The sequence below is a fragment of the Dermacentor andersoni genome, chromosome 9, assembly GCF_023375885.2.
Source record: "Dermacentor andersoni chromosome 9, qqDerAnde1_hic_scaffold, whole genome shotgun sequence".
Classification (NCBI taxonomy): domain Eukaryota; kingdom Metazoa; phylum Arthropoda; class Arachnida; order Ixodida; family Ixodidae; genus Dermacentor; species Dermacentor andersoni.
Window position 1 is genome coordinate 26,794,075 of NC_092822.1, and position 21,851 is coordinate 26,815,925.

At 47.0% G+C, this 21,851-nt stretch overlaps 1 protein-coding gene across 1 annotated transcript in view; it reads left to right on the forward strand.

Moving 5' to 3' along the window:
* The first annotated feature begins 435 nt into the window (after window positions 1-435).
* The window catches only part of LOC126527349 (uncharacterized), a 92,499-nt gene continuing 71,083 nt past the window's right edge, over window positions 436-21,851 (forward strand). The window contains exon 1 of the mRNA XM_050175146.2: window positions 436-2,481. The gene's annotated coding sequence lies outside the window, so the exon portion shown is untranslated. The remainder of the gene's footprint in view (window positions 2,482-21,851) is intronic.

Here is a 21,851-nt window from a genome sequence, read left to right on the forward strand (position 1 = left end):
GAATTAATTCGAATGTCAACTTGATTCTCATGCCCCACTGGCAGTTATGAAGATCGGTGACACCGTTTTGAGGGAAATGAAATTAAAGTGGCTTGCGTTGTAAAATGTGCTTCAAGGCGAATTTCACTCTCTAGTATCAACAGTCAAAAACTGTGCAACTAGGCATTGAGCTCATTTCTGCGTTGGTACTTTTCTTCTCCTAATAACAACTAATAATACTTTCGAGCTTAAAAAAGCAGTGATGACAGAAGAAGGTTTGTCACATAGTGTGAAACTATTATTTGAAGTTTGCTTGTATTTCATATTACACTATGCCCTGAAGTAAGCAAACATCATCTATTATGTTAACACCTAATTCATAAAAAAAACTTCAAGTGCGGGCATACACTTTCCTGGTGGCTATCTTAGCGCTGGGGATGAACTACAAATAAAGCAAATAAACGACAGTTTCTTCGTACAAGAAAAACTGCGCTTGCTGTACAAAACGAGAACGTGGAAAAATTGCCTTTGCTTGATTTCTTCTTCCAGCGCTGCGAGAGCCAAAATCTCAAGGCCCCATTTCGGGCCCACGTTACGGTAGCCTTGTGTTTCATCAAAGTGCCGAAAACATGCCGGGTACACGTTCTGTGCGTTCTACTGTAGTCACTGGTGTTGACGGAGTGTGTATTGCACAACGAAAAAAAAATACGGTTACTGGAACGCCGTAACGTATTACTAATAAATAAATATTGAAGGTGATGTCTTGGAATCTCTTCTCACTGACTGTGTCTGCTCTACTTGACACCGACCGACCGACCCGCCGTGGTGGATTAGCGGCTGTGGTGTTGCGCTGCTAAGCACGAGGTCGCGGGATCGAATCCCGGCCGCGGCGAGTGAATGCGATATTTGACCGGAGGCAGCACGGTTTTCATCTCCGTCCGTCATCACACTATCAACCTCGCCTCCTGGAGCGTGTTTCTTCATTGATCCGAAAAGAAAAAAAATACCCGCGCTGCGTCAAATTCTGCTTCCGGTCCCATATCATATTCACACGCGGCGGCTGCTTTTTCATTGAAGATTTTTCTTTTTTTAAACGGTACGCCCCTTTTGTCATTTAATGTCTATTGCAGTTACCCACAGCCTGTTCAGTCGACCTCTGTGCGCAGGCCAGCCTTTGCTAATTCGTTCAACTTACATTTAAGGGCACTAAAAGCGCCACGCCTTAGCCCGCAGTCACGTGGTATTATTAAACGTTCGCGCACTTTAAGGAAAGGCTTGAAAAAATTTTAGACGGGGCCGTTGTCTTAACATAGCTGAAATAATCCGGTGTTTCTGAACAAGCGCTACAACTTCTGTAATGAAGATTTTTCGCCAGAGTTACTATTTAAAAAGTTCATTAAGCAATCCTTGTTAATTATCCACCTTGGCGGACTGAAGAAAAAACTTGATGTGCTCCATATATGGCTCAGAAGAATACTGCGCCGATTCGGTACGCGTAGCGCCTATGTTTCTTTTTTTTTAATACTTGCCCCAAGTTAGTTGACACACCCTGTATAGTAAACATTAGAAGCCTATTTGTGGTTAGGCACCATTTTTTTTTTCAAGTGCTAAAAATAGTGAAATCGAAAAGCTCAAGTATCCAATTTTTATAAGCCTGTAACTCAGCCATGAAAACAATATCACAATCTTGTACATTGCACCTGCTTATACAAGTAAAGCGGACAAAGTTAGTGTCTTTTACACTGCTCTTAAATATACCACTAGTTTGTGAGCGAGACTTTTGCACAATCCTTGTGAACACTGTAACAATTTCGAGTAAACTGTAAATACATATGCATGGTTTTGCCGCTTGTGATGCTCAAACAGTTGAAGTTTACACAACCATGTTATCCGTTTCAGGTGCCGAGTTACAAACTTGCAAACTTCGTGCTTCAAGTTTTTGAACTTAACAATTTTCAGAAATTTTTTCTAAAGAAATCTGAGGCCCTCATTCAAAATTTTGCTTCCTGGAGTCACTAGAATGAACTCTCTCCCTCAAATGCAACTTATTCTTTTTTTTTTCAAATCTATTCGATGGTCGTCACATAAAAGCATTTGCGCGTTTCACGTGCATTTAAATAGGCAGTGTTGAGTGAGCCCCAAGCCAAAGGTTTTTCTTAAGGCACCCGACACCTTTTATGCTACCCGCGGAAATGCAGTCTTATTCTGCAGCGCAAGGAAAGTACACAAAAGGTTTCGCAACAGAGAGGCAGCACTCGCAACTGCGCAGTTTTTAGGGTCACGGAAGGCATTCCTTGTTTTGTGTTTCCTTCTGCCGAAGCGGCAGCAGGTAAGTAAAAGAGTGCTTTGTCACACCAGTGAGGATACATCGGCAGCTGTCGTCGCCGAGCAGCTGCACGCATCACGTGACGTCTGACGAACGCGCATTGTCTCCGTCTCGTCTGGCGTCTTCGCAAGCACAGCGCGTCGATGGCATGCAGCTGGGCCGAAAGGAAAACACAGGTACGGTAACATTTCGTCATCGTCGCGTTGACAAACGCGCCGAGCAGATATCGCGCCATGGTTATTTTCTGGTAGCCTGCAGCGTGAGTGCAGCTACTACGCATTTCGAACACGAGCCATCGAGCGGTCAACAGTCGGCCAACAAATACAGTTGTAGTTGTAGCAGCAGCGAATGGCCGTTTTATTCGATAAGAATGGAAGGCTAACGGAAGGGAACTTCTACTCGCCGCACTCTAACTGCACAATGTGGTACACTCGAAATACAGTTGCACCCCTTGGGGTGTATATCTGCCACATAACAATAACCGTGATCTGTCTTGCTTGCGTCTCGTTTCTTCAAAACGCCGTGCTCGTTGCTTTCCTGTCGGGAATGCTCTGTCGTGCTGATAACGCGCATGCCGTTCGTGACTTGGAAGCAACGCGCTCGCAGCGTTGAAGAAAAGAAATGCGGGCAAGACAGGTGATGATTATTGTTGTGTGGCAAATCTACACACCAGATGTTGCAACTGTCAGAGTGTATAGAGGTTATTAACAGGGACAAGGTGCCTTAGGCTAGCCAACGTTTCGATAGGAGCACCTATCTTCGTCAAAGGCGGCCTTGTCATCCTCGGCGGGTTAGTTCTGACGGGTTTTGGTGCACCTGAATTAGTTTAGTTCTGGGGTTTTACTCGCTAAAACCATAATATGATTATTGGGCACTTCGTAGTGGGGCAACACAATATGCTTTTGTCGGCCAAAGCTGTCACCTTCACGACAGCGCTACCTGACAGTGGGATGCCAAGTACGTGAGTATGTCGGCACTGCACGCAAAAACAGCTAAAGGCTAAGCAGAAACAACACAGGGGATAGAGGGCGCCCCTGGTGTAGACTACATGTGACGTGAAATGGTTACCTTTTCATGTACATTCATAGACAATGTGCTTGGGATACCTGTGTAGGTACTCCCAACAAGGTAAAAGAAATAGGAAAAGCCGTAAGTTGTCAGTAGGTCAAATATGTAAGCATGCTCAAGGCGATCAAATGATTTTTTTTCTTGCTTGATTTAACGAAATCAAGAGACGACGTGCCCATCTCGCCAGTGTGTACGCCAATATGTCACGCGTAATTAACGAGGTGTTGTGCGTATATCTCTGCAAGGGATCGAGCAGGCTATAGCCAAGTGTCACGTGACGGTAGCTGTAAAGCTTTTGTAGTCTACGTTGAGAAGCGTCATTGGCCTACGTTATTCAGTACGAACTGATGATCGCTCACGCTTGGGTGGTAGCACAATGCGACCATCGTGAAAACTCGCCGCGAAATCAAAATCCTCAAAGCAATGACAAATAAGAGCTGAATGCAGCACCAAAGTCCTCCCAGAAGGTTAACTAAAACTCAACGGGAAACCAGTCTGGCCCTGAAGCCGACCCTCACTTCACGGAAGATAAGACTTTGTGCATGCCCATCGGCTGATGGGCATGCACAAAGACGGTTAGCCACTTCAGGAGGAACCTGGGGCATTCCACTGGGCATATCGAGAAGCTCCCTGATATATTGTTATAGTCGTACGACACCAATGGTCTTAAAATGCGCAACAGAGACTGACTGACCCCGTTACAGGTGGTGACGTGGCAGGAACCGTGCTTGTGGTTGCAGAACCACTCATACTCGATTTCCTAAGAAGCGAGTTTCATGCAAACCCTATAGTACTTCAAAATGTGCGCACTGACTACGTCTGGGCCTCCAAAGCGCGGCCGATAAAGACGACGCGTGCATGAGGAGCATGAAACGTTTTAGGAACTCCCGCGGCCATGACCACATCAATGGTGTGAGTCGTTCAGTAAAGCAATAAACGGGTCTAGTTGGTGGACGTTCGTTGCGCTTCGTACTTCCGCCTCTTGTCCCTTATGTTCATCAGTGTAATAATACTAAGCGCAATACAATTATAAATGTGAGTCGTTCAATTGAAAGAGCAATATGCGGAGCTTCGTGGCAGTGTCCGAAAGCTCCTTTGACAAACAGCGCTTTAGGGCACATCCTTCAACGGGACAGTGTAAAGGCCGCTGAACCTTAAGTGCGTCCCAGGACTCTGGGCCAGGTCTATTCAGAAAGGCGCATACGGCTCTTGGTAAGCAGGAACGTAAGCGCATATCATTGAGAACGCGGATGTCTAGACGCCAAGCATTTAGTGACGAGAAAGGAGGGAAGGAAGCTCGAAGCGCAATTGAATGGTTATCAGAAATATAAGCATATTTATTTATTTATTTATTTATTTTCAATACTGCCAGTCTCTTTATCGAGACCATAGCAGGTGGGCATATTGTTACAATGTAAGCGTTGATACAACATTATTCATAGAACATGTGAATAGAAAGTACAATAAACTAGGTACGCTACATGTAGCTACACAGTACAGTCTGGAAAAATACAAAATGCAAAAAAAAAGAAAGACATCGTTTCATGCATATAATTAGTGAAGTCAGCTATAACAATAAAACAGATGTTATAGATACAATAAATTGTCATTCAATACAATCTCGTGAAATATAAATGCAACACAACCATTTACAACCTAACAGTGCATAACTTAATACAATCTAACATAACATAACATAAGAGATAGATCTAAACAATGTAAAAAACAAATTTGCATAAGACTAAAATATTTCTAGCAGTTATTCCTTATTCTTTTCTATCATGTTACTAAATGGGACGGACGTAGAGTTCGAAACGTCAGATCTCGATACGTACGCGGCTAAAGTGCTCGGTACATAGGCGCTGCGAAACCGGCGACACGATGAGATACGTCTCCGCGTTCAATCAAACTGAGATCCACGTGTTCTATAGGTATACAGCCAGGAGAATGTTTAGACGAGGCCACGTACATCACGCGAATTCGAGACAGGACGGCCCCAGCCTGGACTTTGCACATCAGCTCGCGCGTCTAAGATACAGGTTAAAATTCCCGGTAAGTACCATGTTACGACTGCCGAGGAAATGCTGCGTTCAGGTCACGAAAAAAACTTATTCGACATAGTAGCTTGCGCTGGCTATATAAATGTACAAAATGCGCAACTCGCCCTAATTCCCCGTAATAAAACACGTGATGGTCTCGAAGGAGAGTTCTATTAAAAGTAACAATAGCGACACCACTAAAATGAGACGTTGCGTGAGAAAAGAAACAGTCTAGGTTAAAGGCGCATATGTAAGCAAGTGACGTGGCGAATAGGAAAAAAAAATGTTTCTTGCAAAAAACAGGGTATCACAATTTAAAGTGCGGGTCATGCTCATAGTTTCAGCTTACTTTACCGGGCTTCGGACGCCCTGTGCGTTTAGAGAAATCATATTCAGTGTGTCAGCTATATTAAATAAAAAAAAAAATGTGCCACCAAATTGACCTGGGATGTTGTTGAAACGGATGCTCCGGGAACCAGTCCAAAGGTCATGCACAACACAGGTCACAAAGCACCCATTTCGACCCTCGTAAGAGGGGTCGAGTTTCTTCAGGCCACTGTTACTCAGAGCGGCCATCAAGTGTGCCGTCTAAGCCAGAACCTGATGACGTGTGGGAAGGCTTTACTTCTCGCGAGACTTCCATTTCTAAGACCGCCGAGCCCATCAAGGCTAGGCGGGACTCCCACGCTACTGTCAACTCCGAGGATGAAGCCGCTTTCTGATGAAGAGTCTGTCGGTAGCGGTTGGCCTCGGGAACGACTTCATCAACGGCGCCAGCAAATTTGGTAGCCGGGTGCCCATCGCGCGAGGTAACGGCGTGGACCTTCCGTTATGCGTTGCTGCTTCCGCAGAAGACTCGCGAACCGGATGCAACGGAAAGGAAGCAGATGTGACGGATGAAGCCTCGGTGTCAACGGCTTCGGGATCTCCGTGACAAAGAGTAACGCTGGTGGTAGCAGCTGAAGTAGATGATCATGATGGTATCGATACGGATCTGTAGGACGAAGTGGCGTCTTATTCCGCACCCCTTGAGGGAGCACGGCGAAGCGTCGTCAGGGGAGAGGGAGTGGGAAGTTGGAGTGGGTAGAGGCAGCTGAAGTAGTGGCCACGTCGGCAACGATGAACACGTTTCCTTCGTGACTGGAGAAGCCAGTGAACTTGGCTAGCTGCGATTGGCGAAACGCAGGGCCACGTCTACCGTAGCACGCGCTTCCTTTTTTAACCGGGGAGGCTGGCGAACATGGCGTTCTGCGATTACCCGAGGGGGTTGCGTTGTCGACTTTTACAGCTGCCGGTCGAGGTGAAGGCAGGACATTCTGCTGTGTGTCCATGGTTTCACGCGGAGCCGCTAGGGCAGCGGACGCCGGTGGCAAAGGGGGAAAGGCCCTAGCAACGGCGTCTGAGCAGGAACGCCGCATAGGACACGCAACGGTAGGGTGGGCATCCCTGCAACGCGGGCAGGGATGGTCGCACCCGTCACTTTCGAGGCCGTGAAGACCAGCAGCCACAAAAAGGTGCTGTGCTCTGGGCACGGTAGTGGCCGCTGAAGCCGCAGCAGCGATGAAGCCGCGGTAATCAAAAGTTACCTGGTGGCCTGATATTCTCAAGTAGCTGGATATTCTTAAGTAGCGGTGCTCATCTCCATGCGAATGAAGTGGGCGCATGTCAGCACCCCTCGTCATCCGTTCATGAGACCAGCGTTGACAGATAGCACTTGGCCGTGCGGTGACAGGGTTTGTACCAGGACTTCGTTGGGGACGAAGGACGCCAAGAAAAGGCAGGCGACGTTCGTCACCTGCAGCCCGGTGGGGACGACAGCAACAAGCTCGCCATCGATCACAAGGCAGACAGCATCGACAATTAGACTAATGGAAGTCATGGTCTTAAGGTAACTTGGAAGTTTAGGCCTCCCAGATATCCTACATGAAGCGCAAAACATTTATTTATGATCGGACTGGTTGCGTTTCACGTGCGCCTGAATAGAGAACTCAAAATGAGCAACGAGCTAAACTTTTTTTTATTATTATTATTGTAAGAGGCAGTGCAATGGCTGCGGTTGCAAAAAAAAAAAAAAAAGAAGATCTGACATCTTTCGCTCATAATTATTTATAACTTTAATAGATATGTCCGGATGGCGAACGTAACTGCGAACGCAGATTTCATAGGTCGCTGTGGGTTAACACTATTACACCAGAAGTTTTACACAACTCGCTACAGTGCTCGTCTTGTGGCAGAATTTCCATCTGACCCATGCATTTGGGAACTACCACCGAATAAGGGTGAACACGAGCTTCACGCGCCTGGTATTACCGAAAGCTCGCTTTAGAAGTATTGATTTTTGAAGCAGCGGGTCTATTTTGCACTGCCCTTCCACTCGAGCGCGTGTGCACGATCTAAATGACCTTACCGTTTCGGCGTACGACCCGGCGCAGACTATTAACGTAACACGTCGCCTCTGTACCGTAGCGTCAGCTTCGAACACAGTATTAACCGTAGCAAACACTGTGCAAAAGGCCCTGAGTTATCCATGCATTATTACCAAGAATGTCCCCGTTATGTCTCTTACGCAGCGTACAACGTGCGAGGGATATCCGCGAGTGCGACCAAAGAGTCACGTGAGGGACGTCCGCTGGACGTATGATGCACATTCCAGGGGTATACATATCTTCGCGATGGGTTGTCCGACGGATATCCTCTGGATCTCATTTGCGATCACTCGGTTCAGAACGTTTCTTTTTTTTGTTGGATCTATTAATCTCTGTGAAATTCAAAAGTTGAAAGTAAAACCCAGCGCGTAAGCTTTTCTTAACGTATGAAGCTTCCTGCAGAAGCCACAGTGACCTAATCTGTGTTTACGAATTTCTACTGCAAGGACTGTGGCAATAAAAAACGATATCACTGTTCTCTAGATAAACTTTTAAGTCGTAATTTATGCGTGAAACTAATAATATATACGGCGCTTGCTGCCATGCATGCTTATACTTTTAAAACATTTTACATTATAGAAAAACGAATAACCCGGTACCTTCCCCTACTGCGAAAAGTATTCCGAGCTGTTTTGAGCTGCACTGCACTGTCGTCGACCAAGACGGTCGCTAAGACAAGACAGTGCAGTACCCTAATGTACAAAGCATTCATACGACGACAAATTAAAAGCTCGTCGCCGCGAAACGGGAGAGAACCCGGCGATACTTTCGTCATAACCATTATTTCGTCTACTAGTTCAAGGTTTCAAAGTACAACGTCCTTCACGGCGTCATACGGTACTTTTCCATTACGCTGATTACAGTTCTGAAGCGTTCTGCGCAACGTCGACTCCCGGCCCAGCGTTGGGATTGCGTGAAACGCTCACGTTGCCAACTCCCCACCGCGGATCAACCCGCGAAATTACAATTGATGCGTCACCCACGCTTACCGTGGCGCCATCTCGTCGTGGAACCCTGAGGTACGAATGTCGGGTTCCTGTCTCCGAGACTAGTAACCGGCCGCAGTTGTTCCCCGGTGAGCGAGTCAGATGGCGGGTAGTGGTGGGAACAGTCGCGCGTGCCTCGGCCTCCGCACAAAACGCGGGAAGTTGGGTTTTCGCATAGAAATTGGGTCACGCACCTCCCTTCCCTCCTTCCCTCCTTTCTTTCTTTCTTTCCTTCTTTCTTTCTTCCTTTATTTCTTTCTTCTTATGCATACTTTTCTAAATGCGTAAGCATTTATGTGTTTGCCCAATGAGAAAAACTGTCCGTCCGTCCATCCCGTAAGACGATCGCTTTCAAGAGTGCCCGCAGCATGGAATGAATTCACCTTCGTGCTGGCTCTCACAACGAGATCTGCAGACATAATTATCTAACAAGAATACTCCTGCCTTTGCCCTGCTCCTCGCTGTGCAGGGCCCAGACAGTCACTCTCAGACTTCTGCAAACAAGCCCCGAGCCCCGAGCCCCGCAGCGCTTCACACAACGTACCCCGAACGGTTCCCAAGCCCAGACTGCCCCCTGTGTGGTGATTACGCGGACTTCGAGCAGGTCCTGTGGGGCTGCGCCTCTGCCGGTCCCGCTTTCACCCAAGAGGAAATGATGAAGCTCATTAGGGCCCAGAACCAGACCTCTCGAATCCTGGCAGTCCAGAGGGCTCGCGAGAGGGCCGTCAGGTTTCACCTGATGGTCCCCGAGTGGGCCTAGCCAGGTGACGTTGAGCTTACTCGCGTTTATTGTGGACCAAATAGAGTTGTTTCACTCACTCACTCACTCACTCACTCACTCACTCACTCACTCACTCACTCACTCACTCACTCACTCACTCTCGCTTCAACGCGAGCTGCGCGGCGACAACCCAGAGCACACGAGGCTGTCAGCACTCGCCGCACCCTGAGACACCATCGCAGATCGCTTTCAAGATTGGGGCCCGCACGTCTTTCTTCAACGCGAACTCAGCGGGGAGAACATAAAGCAGACAAGGCTGTTGGCAGTCAGCGCTCTGTCGGCATCGCTGATCGCCCTCGCGGCCGCGTCAGACGCAGCCGCCGTCGGAGTGTGGTTTATGACGGTTCATAATGGATTTGACGCGATTGGACAGGGCGCCGAAGATCAATAACGCCTTGTAATGATCGGAACGTCATCGGCGCACCTGGCGCCGTCACTTGCAGTAGTTTGCTTGCCTCGTCAATTCACCTTGCGCCGCTACAGCGCCGCCGTCGGCAGCAGTTCGTGTCGCCGCAGCGCGGTAGTTTGTAACGGTCGGATCAAGTTTCATAACATTGGTAATGACACCGGGCTGTGTGGAGATGAGCAAGCGGTGCAATGCTGACGCGTACTTAAACAAATCACAGGATAGATTCTGCGCAATATCCTTTTTGTTATTTGCAGGTGCTGCAGGTCGTCTTGGCCGTAACAGGCAGGGTGCAACAAATTTGCACATAACATAGAAAGCTAAAGTATACAGAACATGCAAGAAGGAAATATAAAAGACTAAACACTATTTCCAACAACATCCGTATTTGTCACACTATGATAACGATAATGTACGTGTGTAACATGACATAAAAAAATTGAGGAGCCATTCCCCTTTCTGAAGGTGGATAACCAGCGAAGCTGTAGCACATCAAACAGGGCTATACAAGGGTGAATGTATTTATTTTCATCATTTGGTAATGGCAGTTATGACAGCTTTCTGATTACTGTGATATACACTGATTGGCTCGGTTACAACCTTACTCAACATCTTGGTCAAAGTTAAATCTATACAAGACCATTGTTGAATAGTTGAGTTACTTGGATCGGTGTGGGGGCACCTCAAACCAAACTTTTTTAAAAGTAAATTGAGTGAACCATTTCTTGTCTTGTTTTGAAATGTCCCCATTGAAGTCTACAACCATGATCACAGGAGTAGTGTCATCATGGCTAACCCATGCAAAGGGCGTACTCATGAACTTCTCGCTATCACACTTGGGTGTGCCTGGAGATATATGCAAAGTGGATATTACAATTCCGTCTTTCGTTCGTACGGCGCAGACATACATCGCCGCAGTCGCTGGCATTGTTTCTTGCTAGTCAAGAGGACAAATGTAGACACATTTTGTCCTTTCCGTATATGGCAACGCCTCGTGTTCGTGTGTCCATGTGTTGTTGTTCCCAAGCGACTTGAACCTTACGGCGCTGTGAGCCATTACATTTTTCGCTTGATTACGGGGATAGGAGCCATTGCTTCGGCGGGTATGAACCATTGACGATCACAGTTTTCGACTTACTTTTCTTTATCTTACATGCGTGATTAGAGGGAATGAAAGCGCTGTTCGCTTCACTTTGCTGAGTGCTTGTAGCCTCTGCATTACAGGGCTATGAGGCACTGCATATTTTGCTTGCTTAGGGGCGTATGGGCCATTGCTGATTGTAGTTTTTGCTTGCACACACGGAAATTTCACGAAATCTTAGCCATAAACAGCGTCGCTGTACAACAAAGCTGGTTCCAAAACATATCTCTACGGAACGCCCAAGGTTATCTTTAGAAACTTAGATATGCACACCCTTTACTTCATGGTATTATGTTCTACCTGTAAGACGAGATCAAATCTACATTCAAGTCCGATACAAGCTCATCATTCACAATATGTCACTGGGACCTTCGCTATTCTGCGGCAGGTTGAGCCAAGAATCGAACTGTTAGCAGCACCATTTCCCCACAATATTTCTGTATCGCTTTTCAAGCGATCCGCACTTCCAACAGCCACTGCCTCCGGTAGCATCTCTCTCTTTTCTGAGAATCCAATAATGGTAATAAAGTAGGGTCACTATAGTCTTTTTAAGCTTCAAATGAAGAGGGCCTTCCGAATGCGGTACTTTAAACAATGGTGACATGAGTATTAGCACTAGTAGTAAGAGTAGTAGTTTATCCTAATTCACAGGAAGGAAAAAGTTCTTGGACCCCAAGGGCTTGGGCTTCATAACTGTCACACTTCTCATAGGAGACATGGACTCCTGAACTCTGCTGTGACCGTAGAGAACATCCAAGGTAACAGTAGCAGTTAGGAAAACTTACAACCAAGTGATACTAAAGACAATAAGATGAGAAACTTTCCCTGAATATTCTGCACGAAGAGAAATGAGTTAATGTCCGCTGGTGCAGCTGTATACAGATAACTATGAAGCCGCTGATTGCATGGGACGTGCTCGATTTGTCAGCATGCTTTTACGCCTCAGTTTTTAAAAAAACCCAAGTTTCAAAGCAACCGACTGGAAAATGGTAGGAAATGCGCAGGAAGGACGATAACGACTACAATGACGGGACGAAGATAGGAAGCAACGCCGAAGACAACACCTCTGTTCACATGTCGTGGAAAGGGTTAGAATCCTGAGTCCGCAAAAATAGTGCTGTCTGGTGACTTCTTCTTGTGCCAAGGAATCGTGGTGATAATGATCCCAATCAAGATGATAACTACAATGGGCATCACGAAAACTGCCTAAGGTACGCGTAGCCGACATCGCCTAAAAAAAGGACTATACACTCGCCACCAAGAAGCAAGCATTAAAGCTGTGTTTTCAATTTCCAGCGTGTGGCACGCTGCGCGATGCTTTGACCTTTATTCCGATCAATTCACACCGCCGTAGGGCGTCGGGCATACAGAATGGGCGTGGGCACGTAAACACCTGCGCTCTGCCGGGCACGTGCCGAAGCAACAACTTGCAGTGCCTCCTCAGAATAGAAACTCGAAACCGTGCATGGAACAAGGACTTTCTTTTCTTGCCGGAGGCAATCACACGATGCTCGCTGCCCCCAAGGGGCAATATACTCTCTACCAGTAATACGGTGCAGCACGGCAGAAAGTAGAGGTTGGTGCGATGGTGCTATAGCGGGTGCGTACCGAAATGCGTCGACCTGCGTGAGAGACTCGTGACTGGCTGGCCGAACGTCTTGAAGAACTAAAGGACACCATACTAATAACAATAATAAATCACGTCTGCTTTCCTTGTTGCTGTCTTTCTTTTAACGAAACTTACAATGGCGTACAATAAAATAACGAGACCTCCTCCAAGTGTTAACTCATGCAGTGCGACAGCAGAGGCCTGTCGTAGCAGATACCACCATTCTATCAGAGACTCTTTTGGGATCCACGCAATGCTGCAATGTTGTCCACCGTGGCCTCCGAAGTACGTGTACGGGCGCTATCATGCTCTGAGTCTGCGTAACGCACGAAACTCCGCACAAACTTTCAAGCACGAATATTTCGCAGTAACTTAACTTTCACTATAGTTTGTCCAGGATAAGCAAGTCGCCAAGATAGGGTGACAGTCGGGTCTCAAGTCACATTCATCGTAAGCATCTTTCGATGGATGATCACTGAAGCAGAACGGATGCTTGAAGAAGTTGCCGGTTCTGAGTTGCAGTCCTGCAATACGTGTTTTACACAACTGGCACTCCCATAAGAAAAAGAAAGACTAACATCAAACGGTACATTATCACGAAAAGTTCGCAAGAAGTATCGCACATTGATAGTGAAGTCTTTTCTACAGCGAAGATGTCTGTGGATAGGATTTAGATAAGAAGGTGTCCGAGATGTTGATAAAAACAAATCATCGTGTGGGCTGATCCTGGTGATAGTGATCCTGGTGATGATAGCGCGATGCCTTGACCTTTATTCCGAGCCGTTCGCACCACCGTTGGGCGCCGGGCATACAGAATGGACATGGGCACGTAAACACCTGTGCTCTGCCGAGCACGTGCCAAAGCAACAACTTGCAGTGCCTCCTCAGAATAGAAACTCGAAACCGTGCATGGAACAAGGATTTTCTTTTCTTGCCGGAGGCAATCACACGATGCTCGCTGCCCCCAAGGGCCAATATGCTCTCTAGCAGTAATACGGTGCAGCACGGCAGAAAGTAGAGGTTGGTGCGATGGTACTATAGCGGGTGCGTACCCAAATACGTCCAAGCTCAATGGCATGGGTTCAAGCTCAATGGCACATCCTTCTGTGAGCTCGGGGACTTGTGACTCGCCTTTGAACTACCCTTGTCGCACGTGGGACCCAAAGAGGTGCCAGGCACAAGGGTAAGCTTTTGAAAAAAAAATGCTTTGTACGGCTTTCTCAAAAAAGACGGTTAAAAATTCTCGGCGCAACCGCGCTAGGGCCACTGCTCGCGCGTTCGACGTCACCGTAGTCCTCCACAGCTGGCTCCGTTGCCACTCATCGTTTCAGCGTAGAATTTCACTTCACTTCTGTCATCGTAATGGGGAGGCCCCGTTTACGGGGTTTTGAACCCTTCATTGTCTTACTTGAGAGACACATCCAATAAGAGAGGTGATACGCGAATGCGTGTGCGTACATATATCACCACGATGACCAAAGATTAGGACAATAAATGTGTTCGTACCTTTGTTCAATACTCTGGGTCACCTACGTGTCGTGCGCTAAACAGCTTCCTTAGTCATCTACCTTCGCAGAGTAGAATGGCCCTCAATCTTTTTTTTTTTCTGATTTAACTGAAGGACATCCGCTGAAGGACAAGGATGGTATCTTTTGCAGCTGATAAAACAATGTTCCACTGTCCTTGATGCATCCCATAGGCAGTAGTATAGTTAACAAAAGAAACGTAAATTATCTTTTCTTGGGAACTGCGTTTGGAAACGTGAACAGCGCATTTTATGGTGGCCCTTGAGTGTGTGCTATAGTTGCTGGAACAGTAACTGTGACTAATTTGCATAGGCGGTGATGGCAGCATTGATTTGAAAGGTGGAGGGGGAGGAAAGAGAAAAGCAGAAGGCAGGGAGGTTAACCAGAATAACGACCGCTTGGCTACCGTACACCGGGGGAATGGGAAAGGGGAAACAAAGATGACAGGGAGAGAGAGAGGAGGTAAGGAAGAAAGGAAATTAGCGGTGAGTTCGCTGACGCATGTGGTTTAATAGAAATCGCATTAATAGTCACAGACTTTCACACCAAGCCCGTCGTCCTCAAGAAGCACAAAAGCGCCTTCACCGCTTTATGGGCTGACGAGCGATAGGGGCGGTGTTCCAGCAGCACCTGCGCAGAAAGCGGCTGATTGTCCAGTTTTTGGAGAGCGTTAGCAAGTTCTTGTCTTTCTGGCATTGATTCGAAGCGTCTCTTATTTTAAGTGTCAATAGTTCATTTACCACGTGATTCTACTTGTTTACGTCGCTTTACTCACTGTAATAAATACCGTGCCAGAAAAAAAAAATATTCGCAGTAGTTCAACAGTTGGCGCTGCCGAATCCCAGCCGCGCATTGCAGCAGAGCATTGCAGACTTCCATTGGCTGTCGTGAGCAAAGATTTTTCTTTCCTTTCTGCATGGGGGCTGCGGGTGAAGCTGAGAACAAGAAAGTGTCTTCGCGATGAAGACATGACGGTGGCACAACGGCAAGAACGAATGGATGGGCGCAGAAAAACTATCTTTGAGCTCTCAACTGCTGTGACAGTAAAAGCGAAGCGGTGTCCACTTTTCCAAGGGAGCACTCTTATGCACTCAGATGTCTGCGTTAAGAATGCGCCACAGCGTGCAGTCTAGATAAAAAGTCCACGGACCACGGCATCAGCCCCCAAAAAGAAATTAAATTTCTTTTAGCACAGCCGGGCAATGTGGAAGTCTCCTTAATGCACGACGTTTGTCGAATAGGGACACGTAGGCAGCGCCACTTAATCCACCTACATGCCAAGGCTGCGAAAAGAAAAAAAAAATAATAATAAAAGAAAGAAAACAAGAAAAGAAAAAGGAGCGGGGGGGGGGCAGTTCGTGGCAATTATGGATCCCAGATTTGCTATCGATTGTACACCATAGAGGAGGACGCCCTACATCACACTGGCTCTTGGCAGAACTTTCTATGGGTGACTGCGTGGATGCTAATACAGAAACGCGGCAGTGCTACACTAGCGGACCACTTTCTGTGGCAACGAAGGTAAAGCTACGGAGGCGAAGTCTGCAGAAGTGACAGCGCTGCTGAACATAGTTCCCAAATATCGTTCGCGTTACGTTCAGCACGGCAACAGAAAACATAGAAGCTTACCTAGAATAGAGCGATGTATATTAAGGTTAAGACACAAGGTTCACCACTCAATTCTCAATTTGACTTTTCTTCTTCTTTTCCCTTTTATCTGTCTCTTTGCCAAATAGCAAATCGCCCAGGTGATGCTACGCAGATTCAGCATCTATCGCTCGAAACTGAAAGCTCTGTCAAACTCTAGTTCACTACTTAGTGCAGTAACACACGCGCAGAAGCTCAGCCCGTGTAGCTTTTTCTTCGTTGCCGCGGAAAACAGGCCCACAAAGCAGACGCTAAAAGCTTACGGGTATCTCTCGGAAGCCTCTTCGGAGAAGCCTTTCAAGACCTCGGCTTGCTGCTGTGCTACCCCGTTCGCCTGTGCTGCCTTCGTAAACGAAGTCTTTTGTCGAGCCTGCGCGCGGTCGGAGTTTGTGAGATAGGACCCCTGCGCGCTCGCCTTGTTGTTCACGTGTATTCGCCGCAGGCTGACGGCGGCAGAGATAGGTTTTCGTCTTGTGAAAGGAACTGCTATCGGGTGTTGGTATTGCTTACGGTTTGCCGAGACCTGCGGGGCCATGCTTGAACCCGCATCGGAGTCGATGTACTCATGCGCTGGTGCACTCAAAAACGTAAGTACTTGTAACAGGAAACTTTACCTGAGGGAGCTTCCATTTCAATGCACAGGGAACGGAGAAATCATGTTGCTCGGCATCCAGGGCACCAAATTTAGTAGGGGGTTGGTTGCATTTAAAAGAAAGAGAAGCGAAAGTCTACCGACTACTGGGGTAGATTTTATATATTAAGGGCTACCGATTTCAAAGCGAAGCTTTCTGTGCGAACCCTCTCAGAATTTTGTGACTTTGGCCACCGAGTGCTGCCGCTATCTCGACGAATTATTCACACTTAAAAATATGTTTTCGTGCCCGGTGGTAAGATCACACCTTGGTCCCCCAGCGCAGCACCCCGATGCTCTTAACAATTAATCACAATCGCACGTACGCTGCCATCATGCCAACGCTAACTAGCTCTTTCACGTGATCGCCACGTGTGTCGTCACGTTGCGTAGCAAGGGTGCGCGCATGCGCGCGCACACCAGCTTCCGTAACGCCGAAGATACGTGAAGGAAATGGGCAAACTCACAGCTTTTACTTAACTGCTTCGTGAAAGCTTTGCTTCGCGTAGATTCCAATATGTGCGTTGGATTCGAGTAATTTCTTTTTTTCCATGGAGATTGTTAAAGCTCGAAAAATTATTAGAGCAACTTAAAACATCGAATTCGCAACTCTGTAGCTCACCAAAAAAAAAAAAAAAGAAAGAACTGATATCGGAATGATCGAGACATCTATAAGCGGACAAAATACATTTTTTAATACAGCACTCGGTAATAACAACTCATTTGTAAGCAGGACATTAGCAAATCCCTCGCAAGCATTGTAAAATTTTAGGTAAGTTGCAAGCTCACATAACAAACTTATCCGCTTCAGTTGCTCTACCAGATGGATGCTCTACCATCCATCTCGTTGTTGACAAAGCGCCGGCATCTGTCTTTAGGGCAGAGTTACGCAGTTATAGACTTTGTATATTTCTGATTCAAATTTTCTATTAGCGACTTTAGGCAATTTATGCGACAGCTATATAATGTCCTAAATCTAAGCATGAGCCTTTCAGGACAATCGCTTTCTGCGAACGTAGTTTCCCCTTGTGAAGTGCTGTTGTATTACTGATATCATGCTTGTTCGTTTGAAACAGGATACTTTGTTTCAACAAACAAATAGGAAAATAGATGCTATGTGTTTTAAAAATTCCGTGAAACAGATTGGACAAATTTTGTAGGTGTGTAGGGTACAGCTACAGTGGATCATTCGCGCCACAATTTAAGTGAGGCGTCTCATATTAAGTGAGCTACGGACGATCACAAAAGCCATGCTTTTCCTCCTCAACTCGTTCGCCGAACAATCGGGGCTAAGCTCCGCCTTGGCAGGCTGTACGTCATGATCTGACGCCGCGTCGTCTACGTTCGGTAACTTGGAGTAAGCGCGTGAAGCCTTTTCGACGTCTCCGCTAGCCCCCTAGTTGTCGATCACGAGCGAGAGCTATCCTATCGGCGTGCGTTAAGAGCATCCCGTCGCAAGCCCGAACGCATCTGCATTCTGGTGAACATGGGCCAGACTGGGCGTGTTGAGGAATTGGCAAAGGCGTACATGTGAGCGACCTGCACGGTGCAGCCACCTGGTGTCGCAGAACTCAACCAGCCAAAGACAGAGCTAATATTGCTGTTATCAAGTGTAAAATATTTTAAATATTTAAAAAAGAGAACGTGTTCGCGATTATGCTGTTGCCGATTTAGCCCAGCAGTAAAGTAGACTAAACTTGGTTACTGCTATATTAACTCTCTGTTTGACTGGTTAGGTTCTGCGTCACCAGGTAACTGTACCCTGCAGGCCGCTCACGTTTGAACCTCCACGCATCCGGCAAAACGCACAATCCGCCTGAACTTACCGCAGTACCACGGATGCGGTTAAACTCTCTCTTGTTGTAGTAATGCTCAGGTATGATGCGATCGAGGATAATGACAAAGGAAAGACGTAGATCTTGGCGCCGATCGGATGCCACCAGCCCGAGCCGCTGCAGCCACTCCGCTCACATGTTTCCTTGCAGAATGACAAGGTGTCGCAGCTTGACCTGACGCCGTTCGCTAGATTTGCGGCCCGCAACGCAACAAGGGCGATCCGAGGTGCTTGCAAGAAGAACGCTCGAGACTAACACTGACCGCCTAGCTTGCGTCAACACTGAGTACGTTGTAACGCAAGCAGGCGACACTTGCTGAGGGCCGGAAGTGCTTCAGTGCAGGGATAAATTGCCGTTGCGTATTCTATTTCAATTACTTTTTTTTAATCCGTAAGCATTCTAGGGCTGCCTCCCTCGCAAATATGTGCGTCTGTGCGTCTGCCTGAATGCGTGGCACGATGCACTCCTTAGGTACATATATATATATATATATATATATATATATATATATATATATATCAGCGACTAGAAGGAATCCTTACGCAATACCTGGCACGTCCCATTAGCGAGTTTCTGCAGTAACGCTTATACAAATGAATTAACCAATTTTCCAAATATTCCAAACAACATCTGTTGACCATAAAGTTGGAAACATTATCGATGACGCAACCTGAACAGCCAATCGAATAGCTCGTCCAAGTGGCGTGTCACTTGCACCAGCTACGAAGATTCTAACTAGTGGCTGAAAACCCAGGGGAGCGACGCCACTGCGATCGGTAGTGATCCGCATTTTTAAAACTCTATAATAAATACACACGGCGGACTTCAATCTGTCGGTTATTATCAGAAGGACCAACCTTAACAGCTCAGTACATTCTTTACAATATGGTCAAAAGCTTTTCAGGGTTCCTTTAAATGATACTTTTGCTCTGAACTATTCTTCCTCCGCCACCTTCCCACCGAGAAAGATCCGCGTGCACTTCGCGGCGGCACCGCTAGATGGCGAAGCGCGTCAACAGGGAAGTGCGGGAGAGGAGCCCGTCTGCAGTACACGTCATTGCGCTTTTTTTGAAGTAGAAATGCGGTGTGTGACTAGATTGCATGATTTCCATTCACATTAACGCCGACAGTTATCGGGATATCGGTACTGCAATGATTTTTCTTAAGAGATACTTCCACTGCGAGCTATTCTTTCTCCACCAGAAGGGAATGGCAAGGGGTGTGTGTGTGTGTCAGAATGGGCAGCATGGCTGGAAGGAGGGCGATGCAGGAGTTAGGCTTCTCTGGTGTTGCCCTGATAGCGATGGGGCTATCTCCTCCGCTCGAAATCCCATGACTATACCCACACCTGAATCTGGATGGTGAACTCAACTCAGAATGGGCGGCAATGTCGACGTGGCCTCTGGGGATTCTCCGCCGGCGCAGTCCCGCGCAGAAGCTGTCCAGAAGAGCATTCAGTATAAGCAAAGAAAGTAGAGGTCGTGGTCGTTGGGGTGACCGTCATGGAAACGCCATGCTTTCTGGGATGCCGGTTTCGAACGAACACAGCAGTGAGGCCGTGACAGTAAAAGTCGGAAGAGACACTTAAGGCTGCTTACGTGTGGGAATGCGAAAGAATTATAGTTCCTTCGGTAAAATGTTTTTATTTTATGCACTCATGACGCGGTGCCCCTCCCCATCCCCTTTGGCTGCACCTTCATGTGCCCAACGACGCACGCCTTAGACTACACCTTCAGTAAGCCAGATGGCCGCGAGTCTACGATGTGCCGTCTGCAACGATGTGCCGTCTGCAACGACGTGCCGTCGGCAACAACGCACGTAGTAGGCACACCTTTATTCAGTCGCAGCCGTGGAACGCCAAGTAAGGCTGACACTTGGTGCTGAAAACTTACTAATTTATATTGTTTTCCCCAAATGCCATTTGGGGTTTGATATAGTGGCACAAAACAGGCAATAAACCTGAAACTATTGAGCACATCTTCTGGGATTGCCATGACTCAGTTTTCTTGTGGGATGTTCTCAAACGAACTCTGAAGAAAGACCTGCCGTTAGGTCCTTTCGGTATTCGGTTCTTACCGTGTGCAAACACAGGGGGAGTGCCGGCTGACTTGATAATGCTTTTGTGTATGAGCAGCGTGTGGAAAACGCGTATGGATGTCAGGAATGCCCGCGTAGATGAAAGATCTGCGACGGAACACCTAAATGAAAGTCTTAGGTACACGCGTGATGCCCTCAAGCACATGATTGAACCGCCAGAGTAGTTTCTGGAGCTTGACACTTTGGTGTCTGTGATATCCTCTTTAAGTGCCTTTTAAATATGTACAGTCTCTCGAAGTGATGTAATATTATTTTTCTGCACCAAGTGACCTACTTTGTACGCGTTTGATTGGTGCTGAAATCAAGGTAATAAAGAAAAAAAAAGCGGCCGTGGCGTAGGGGAAGCGGGCTCGTCTCGCAGCCCGAAAGCTCTGGTTCGATTCCCTCCCCAGACCGAACTGTACGAGACTTTTTTTCTACGTGCCACCAGTTTACTTTGTTTACAGGAACGTCCCCGAAAAATTTTACTTCAGTCCAAGCATTTCTTGACGTGTTACATTACTCTCTGTGCCGTCGGCCATTTTGGTACCATCGCTCGGTCAAGCCGCCGACGATGCCGAATTTTCGAGCAAAAGGGCATTAGTATGACGTAATAGTTCTGCGAAAACCCGCAAGGTGGAGAGAAGTAATTAATAAAGGGAAAATCAGACATCCACCTTTTCGTAGCAAATGCTACGAAGGAAACCCATACGGGTTCCTCGAAAGAAAAGGCTCGCAGTTGAAGAAAAATTCGTCCTGGTCCGGGTCTCGAACCCCTGACCACCGCCTTTCTGGGGCAGCCGCTCTACCATCTGAGCTAACCAGGCGGCTAGCAGATGGCAGGGAGGAGTCGAATTTGTCAACAACTTGAAGCAAAGGCAACAGTTTGACGTAATAGTTCTGCGGAAACCCGCAAGGTGGAGAGAAGTAATTAATAAAGGGAAAATCAGACATCCACCCGTTCGAAGCAAATGCTACAAAGGTAGCATTTGTAGCATTTGCTACGAACGGGTGGATGTCTGATTTTCCCTTTATTAAAGGGACATATAATGCTTTCGCATTAAAAACAAGTGCACGATATGGAATGTACAGTCTCTACTTGGTCTTTCTTTGTGTGTCATGCGTTTCAGGCGCACAACTGCTGAATTATCGACTGAAGGCAGTCATTCATTGGAATTGAAGTTTTATTTGACCTCCTCCATGCTGCACTAACGGACAATGAACCAATAAATAATAATGTGCAAATATTTAATTACTCACTAATCACTTCGCTCGCCGTTTATTTTGCATCCCTTGTAAGGAGCACGAGGACGACTAAAGAAGACAGCCCTCGTCCTGTGCTCTTCTTTAGCAGTTCTCTACCCCATTTCATACT